The 7,658-nt window shown below is 44.1% G+C and overlaps 1 long non-coding RNA gene across 5 annotated transcripts in view; it reads right to left on the bottom strand.

Annotated features, from left to right (window-relative positions):
- LOC142406357 (uncharacterized) overlaps positions 1-4,084 on the bottom strand; it is a 43,366-nt gene extending 39,282 nt beyond the window's left edge. For all 5 annotated transcript variants that reach the window (XR_012774556.1, XR_012774554.1, XR_012774552.1 and 2 more), the window contains exons 1-2: positions 3,996-4,084; positions 886-983 (exon numbers count right to left, since the gene is read on the bottom strand). This is a non-coding gene — a long non-coding RNA (uncharacterized LOC142406357). The remainder of the gene's footprint in view (positions 1-885; positions 984-3,995) is intronic.
- Positions 4,085-7,658: the final 3,574 nt, after the last annotated feature.

The raw sequence follows: 7,658 nt of genomic DNA on the forward strand, positions 1-7,658 counted from the left end.
ATGATGGCAGGGAGCACTCCTGGATACAACTCTGTCATTGCTGCTGTTGCTTTGCTGGAATGGTCCTTGGCCTGGATGCAGGCTGGGACAAGCAGCATTTTCCCAAGCCGTTCCCAGGTGCGGTTCAGAGAGATCAGAGATCAGGAGCCACTTTCAATTGGCAGTTTGCATACAGCCTTCCTGTTTTGGAGACTAAGAGAGGTCAACGGCATGGACAAAAGCCCCTTGTGCCAGCTGGCATCAGAGAACAGTGCCAGACCTGTTGAATTTACTGTTGTAGATGTAGCCACTGCATCCACGTGAAGTAAGAAAGTTATCTTTATAACTGTATTATTGTGCAGAAGGGAAATGCGGTTAGAAAATGGAGGTCTACATTCAGATAGTTACCACCGGTGTTTACTTTTGGCATTGCAATTATAGTAGCACCTCAAGTTGAAAGAGAAGTGATGTTCAGATCTCTCCCCTCCAGCTCTTTCACATTCTAGTCTCCATGCAGTCAAGGGAGAGAAACCTGTTTTAGGGCTGTCTGAACATGGCTATAGCTGCCTTGGGCAAGATGAAACAGAAGGTCTGCAATAAATCTGAGGGAACCTGAACTCAGACCTTTTAAGACCTTCTTTCTTCACCTCTGGTACTCAGTGTACAGTGCCAACCACCCAAGACCTCAAATTCTCAGAGCAGCTCCACATCTGCAGGTTTTATTGACTTCAGCTGGCTTTGTGAAAATCAGACTTCAATGCCCTACATGTAATTCCCGGAAAATAATGAAGAAAATATTAGCAGCTACTTTCAAAAAGTTGGGGGAGACATCTATGCAGCCTCCCACAGGAACTTTATGACAGAACCAGAGATGAAAGCTACTTCTCCTAGGTCACAGCCAGTTACCTTAACCACCAGACTATCCCACTTCTTCCTGCTTCATACGTGACATAGGCCTGCTTCATCCTCTGTCCATCACAGATACACTGGAAGAATCAGGAGTCCTGTGGAAAAATGGAGTAAGATGAAGTAAATAGAGTGACACATCCTGTATGTGCTGAAGGTCGGACAGTGAAAGGTCTGTAGGCAATACGTCACATTTGTCCAGCCTAGAAGGAAAAGCAGTGTTTAGGTTATATTTAATTAACACGGACTAATTCAGGCCAAGACAATACGTCCTACATCCACACCAAGAAATGGGATGAATAAGTCCAGCTCGCTTAGTTCATGTTAACCACAGCATGACCACTTTTCTAGTCTGGGCAAGGCTCCTGTTTCCTGCAAAACACATGATGAACGACTTTCTGCCTCTTGGTGCATAAGCCACTCTCAATTTAACGCAAATACAAATCTGCAGTGTTAGAATGCAGTGTTAGAATACAGTATTAGTACTGCTTCAGCAGAGCACAGTTGTCAGTTCTCCAGCAGTACTCATATTGATGCACATGTTGATGAAAATGGAGGTATTAATGTTACAAACAATCAAAAAGGAAAAACAGTAGCAAAGTAAAGTAAACAGTGATTATTGAATTTGCTTTGACCTCAGTTTCACCTGGAGAAAAAAAATTATGCCTATGCAGTCATTAGCGTTGCTACAGTGATGGAAGACCAGTGTCACCAAAAGGCTTTGTTAAAAATACACCACTGCCCCAAGGTAAAGGCACCTTCTCCACAACATTGTACCTGAAATAAAACCTGAGCTGGGCCACTCGGCAGCTTAAACTGCCTATAATTCAATGTAGGGGGGTTAGTCAGCATGGTCCTGCTAGCGACCTGGGGGTCAGTTCTGCCCGCAGGACATTTCTCTCCACGGCACTACCTTTTTCAAGAGGGAGACCTGGTTGGGAGCCCATGAACACACCACTGGCCGCTGCGTGTCCCCCACTGCTGCGCCCAGCCAGGTCCTCGGTGCCCATGCTGGTAAGAAGGGACTGAGTTTTAGCAACATGATTCACAAAGGATCCCTGACGTGGCTTCTGGGCCCTGTGGTGGACTGGTCTGAGCCAGCTTCAGTCAGCCAGTGGCTTTACGACCCCCTGCCTACCCTGATCTACCGACTGGAGCTACATGGCCCTGGAGAGAGCCCTGTCCCACCTCCTGCCTTCACACACGCTGTCAGGTCCTGAGCTCTGCAAAGGAGCTGCCTGGATAGTAACATTGGTTTACCCCAGCTGAGATCTGCAGTCTACTGTTAACATGACATGGGTATGAAAAGCAAATCTGAGATCACATTAACCTGTCTGTATGCTCTGCAGCTGTTAAAAGTGCCCCAGAAACCCAGGACCTGCCCCCGGGAGCTGACGTTGCCATACGAATACTGAGGTAGGGGTTAAATAGCTCAGAGGAGCCAGATGTTCCTGCTCCTGGAGACACTCTGCTGAGATGTCACCACTGGCCGTGTGTGCATGGTGTCATGCCGTCCCTCGCTGTGCCAAGAGCACGCGGAGGCGAGGGCTTTGACTTTGACATTTTCTTTAAAAACAGAGGTGGCAAGCATTTCATTTTACTGAATTACCTGCAGGCTGTGGCTGGGATCTTGGCTGGATTCTAGGAGCCCCTCCCCAAAGATACACGTGCAACTGAGGACCTAATAGTCACCTGTGCATATATACGCACCGACAGACATTTGCACGTGTGTGAGTGGCCTGCTAAGTCTGTACCACAGGTACCTGGGAACCAAACTCTTTATACCAGAGGTGTTTTCACTGAACATGACTTCAGCTTCTCTGCAGTGTAGACAACACAACCTTCCAGGCCAGGACCTCTCTGGGGCACTACACCTTTGCTTTAGCATCCTAGATAGGTAGGGGTTTGCAACATTTCATAACATAAGCACAAGAAGCAGCATCTTCTTGCAAGATCATACTTAGTTTCCTATCATATTTTGCATGAACAATTGGAAAAATTTGGAAGAAAGGCTGTTTCAGACTGATTTGTCAACCACCCAAACTTCAAAGCTCTAGTTATCTCTTGTATTAAAATGCTCTGTTGTTCCCTAAGGAAGAATTTTTCATTTCTGATAGGGCTCTTCTCAAATAAAAATTGCCAGTGAGGGTAAGGCTTTGAAAAATTATGTTTTATTCATTAATTATTTTCTCTCATAACCTCTCTAAAGAAAATCGAAGGGCAAAAATCTATGTTATGAAACTGCAACTTTGCTCTCTCTAATAGAAGTAAAAATGTTGTTATACAGCACATTTTCCTTACTACACTAAACCAGTCTTTATCTTGGAGGGAACTAAGTAACTCGTGGAAGATACTGTGTCTCAAAACTATATTTTTCCAAAAGTATTTTCCTTATTTATCTGATTAAAGGATCATGTGTACAGTAATGCCTACCCCACGATTCACATTAAGTTAGTTTTAAAATAATTTGCCATTTACATATGTTTTCACTAGATTGAAAATTAAAAACCCACATTTTATGTAATTCCAGAAATAAACAATAGAAAGAGTCACATATATCTCCCGGATTTAGTTCAGCAGGCCTGCCCTAGATCCTTGTGCCTCGGAAAGTGATATGTTTTCAATGGTGAAGGGTTAAAAGAGGATACCAAACTATCTTCTGGAAATCATTAACTTACAAAGCCCCAAGAAGATAAAAGTTTCCATTTTCTAAAATGTAAATCTAAAACATATTCATTAGTATTGCAAAACAAACATGCAAATCTTCACCACTTGAAAAGCTCAGCTAAATATGTACAAGGGCAATACCCAAAAATACATCTGGTCCTCGGTTAGAAAACTTGCCTTTTTGGTTTTATCTAAAGAGCTTGTCTGTCTTCCATGGTTGGCTTCTTGGATTATTGCAATTCATAATAAGCCTTTTAGCTAAGGATGAAATAAACAAAGATAAAGTCTACGTCCTAGTTTTAAATGGTCCAGATGGGATAATATTTCCATATGTTTAGCACACCAAATGTTTATTAATCATTACTAGCAGAACTCAGAAAACTGCAACAGATTATTAAAGAGGGCAGGGGATAAAATTTACAGTTTGTGTAATTTCTGCCCACCGTCTTAATCCTCCGCTGACGCAGGGTTTCATGTCGTACTAACTCAGGTTGTGTGTGTGTGTGTGTGAGCATGTGCGTGTGTGCGTGCAGTTGTTGTTACAAGGCAGGGAATTTCGGCTAACTGATCAAGAGAAGGTTTTGTGCCCTAATTTGGATACAATATCAGTCATGAGGAATGTGTTACATCATAACAATGACAGTGTGGGTAAAACTGGCAGTACTTGACTCGTTCCTCATCAGAGTGATTTACTTAGTGTCTGGCAATCTGTTTTTCACATGATGTTTGTTTCCCATAAACAGTTTCAACATGGGAGAGTATGGTGTCAAGATAACAGTCATATTATCAGTCATTGCAGAACATCTACGTGGGCTGCCAAGAAAATGAGACTCTTTTATCTCTGGCTCCTCTAAGTGCTTGTGTTTTAGTGATTGTTTCTCATAACGTGCTTGATTGTTTTCTGAAACCTGACCGTCAGCAGCTCCATTATGTTGTCACCTCAGCCCAAGTGAGTGGAAGGCTGTCAAGGAAGCAGGGCTGCCGGGAGGAACAGGGCTAAGGCTGCGGAGGGAGTGCTTTCCAGCGGCGCTGGGCAACGGTGCTTAGAAAGTAGCAAAACAATAGAGAGGCTGGAAGTTAAACCACAGGCAAGCATTGAGGAATCTGTGAGAGGTGCGTTGCACCACACTGTTTTTCTGTGACCTTTCAAATCAAAAGGGTTTTGGTATTAGTCAGATAGGACGTGAAATTTTCCATCGCATTATGTATTCCTTGCACTTAAAAACATTCTACATTTGTAAGAAGCAGGATGAAGATAACTTCAAGTAGCAAGTAGGCAGCTAACGACTGAATCTCAAGGCATGTTTTGATGGAACATAGCCATGACTTGAACTATAAACAACAGAAAATAAGAACACAATCCTTTTATTTTAATGACATAACTCACCATTTTATTGGAGATAATTTACAGGAGCTTTGAGGTAGATTTATCTCATTCAAACAGGACTGATTTATAGCTTAATATAAAGGATACAATGTATATTTCTGATTTTAAAGAAAGGTATTTTGAGTCCTGCATGTGGCTGCAAAACAGAGATGTCAGTAGTCTCAGCACCTGCTGAACACACATTTGTTCAAGACAATTGGCCTGCCTAAGTCTCTGCTTCCAACAGAACAAAGGGAACTGGTGACTGAAAATGGGACTTCAGTGCTTCTGAAAACATTATCCCTTGTGGACAACACAGCCACCGTGGCTCGAGGCAGGGGATGCAGTGAGTCACCTCACATCCCTTCCAGCCCTGTTTCCCTAAGATGCTGTGAGTTCCTCTGGACCTCTCTGGAGCAGCGATGGAGCTTGGCCGGCATGTCATTCATAAGAAAGAGTAAGTCTTTAAAGCATCCAGTCATGTCCTGGCACCTGCAGGAGAGCTGGCTGGATAAGAACCTCTGAGTGGATCTTAATCTTGGCAAAATTAAAAATAAAACTTTGGACAAAATCAGTGCAACTCTGGTACGAAATCTCAACCCCATATGCCAGATGAAATGGAAAGTGCTCGGGACGGCCTGTTCAGAAGTGTCTGCTCAGGCTCGAGGAAAGCAGCAGCTGCAGTTGTCCAAAAGAGAAGCTTTTGGCTTGGCTTCTGATTCATTTCTATAGCCTCTACTTCTGGGGCTTAGAAATATCTTGGCATCTTCTGGCTCCTCAATGTCCAAGAAGAACAAGACCTAATTTCCTATCCCAAAACATAGAATTGCCGATGCAAAAGTCAAGAAAAAATTACTATCACCTCTGGCACTGAAGCCAGGGATGAAATTCCTGTCAGCAAACAAAAGTGTGGCCCTGATCAAGGTTTCCTCCAGGCTATTATGTAACCATTGTGTATAAATTATTACACATAAAGACTACAGTCCGCTTGCAAAGCCCAGTGCTCTTTGACCCGCAGAGCCAATCCATACTGGCCCTAAACAGCGTAGCCCTTCGGTGGGTGTCCCAAGCTGAGCTGCTGTAGCCAAAGGCAGTGCCATGAAGGGCGCGAGCAGGGAAGTCTGAGAGCTCCTACACAGGCCTGGCCGCTTCAGCTGACAGTGCTGCTGGCAGTGCACTGTCACCCCGTGCATAGGCCTGCCACCATGGCAAGCATTCGACACACCTTTGCTAGTCATTTCCCAGTTTATATCTCCTGGGGCAGAGCTGGGCTGGGATGCAAGGGCAGCGCGCTTTGCTTCTCCCCCGGACCTTCTCCGCTGCTCTCAGACCACTTCTCCCCTTACGCTGACCACACTCCACCTTCCCTCTCATTCATTGCAAGAGTTGTCCCACCTCCGCCCGCATTCCAGTTGCCCCTCCCACCCTCACTCCCAAAAGCTTTGGATCTCCACCTTCCTCTCTCCACCCCATCACTTTCCAACCCCGCTCTTGCACAAGCCCCTTCATCCAGTGTCCCCATTCCTGTCCAAGGGGCTCGGTATTGCTCCGCATGGTGTTAAGGGCAGGCCATTTTCAATCCTTCCCTTCCGTAATACCTCACTGCCAGCAGTGGGAAGAGTGAGAGCCCAAGAGAGACAATCTCCATGTTTTAAGCTCCAAATATCACCGTAGCCCCTGGAGATAAGAGAAGTAATTGCTTGGAAAGTCCTACTCCATCCAGGAATGGAATATGCCCAATACTTAATTTACATAGTGTAACAATCCTAGTTTGAAATTTCATTATAATCTACAAGGCCAAGTGTAACAACATTTGCAAAGAAGCCAAGTTTCAAGTGAAACTGGACCAATTTACCATCTGGGGTGGAAAACTTTGTTCTTTCTGCTGAGTTTTGCTCTGCATCATGGGATTCATTTGAAGCCAAAACAGAAGGTAAACTCACATGATAGGGACCCTCATCAGTTGAAACATATGAAAAATTTGCATGATCTTATACAGATTATCTATAGCTCAGTGTCTCTCTCCATTTCCAGAAAGTTTTTGCAGGTGAAGACAGAATAGGTGAAAGCAGAAGAATGTATTAATTCTAATGTATGTTATGAAGGCCTTAAACATAGGATGCAGCAAACTGGCCACTGAATAACATATGTGCACACAATTTTCATTAATAAAAGCAAAATGTTACAAAGGAACAGAATACCCAATCATTTGGGGATTTTGTCATTCCTTCCTGTGATTCTCTATAACAGCATGTTACAATTATTTGTCAAGACCTCCTAATTTTTCCCAGAGACGAAACCTCTGAGCCTTGGGCAAGTCTTGGCATTGTAGGCAGTGCAAAGATCCACCAAGCCTTTGGACGCAGTTACCTCCTTATAATTTCACCTGGATGCTGGTGGAGAACCCACTGCTGCCCTGCACTCAGCCGTGAAAAACAAGAATGTCAGAGGAGCTGCAGAGCCACCTTCCCGTCCGTGCGCTGATCCTAAACTGAAATAGCTGTTTCCAGTGAAAGATGAGGAATTAGCTCCAGCTGTTTCTGGTGAACAGCTATCTCAAAGTAGTGATTTTGTAAGGCCCGTTTGCAGTCTCTGTTATGTAGTGTTACTCGTACTGCCTGCCTGACTGCTTAAAAATCTTCAGTGAGGGCTCCCCAAAATCACAATATGAAAAGCCCCACACTTTTAATTGCTTTTATGTGCTTGTTGATTTACGGCACTGCAAGTGTGGTACTTTCTG

The sequence above is a fragment of the Mycteria americana genome, chromosome 2 (genome assembly GCF_035582795.1).
Source record: "Mycteria americana isolate JAX WOST 10 ecotype Jacksonville Zoo and Gardens chromosome 2, USCA_MyAme_1.0, whole genome shotgun sequence".
In the NCBI taxonomy this organism is placed as follows: domain Eukaryota; kingdom Metazoa; phylum Chordata; class Aves; order Ciconiiformes; family Ciconiidae; genus Mycteria; species Mycteria americana.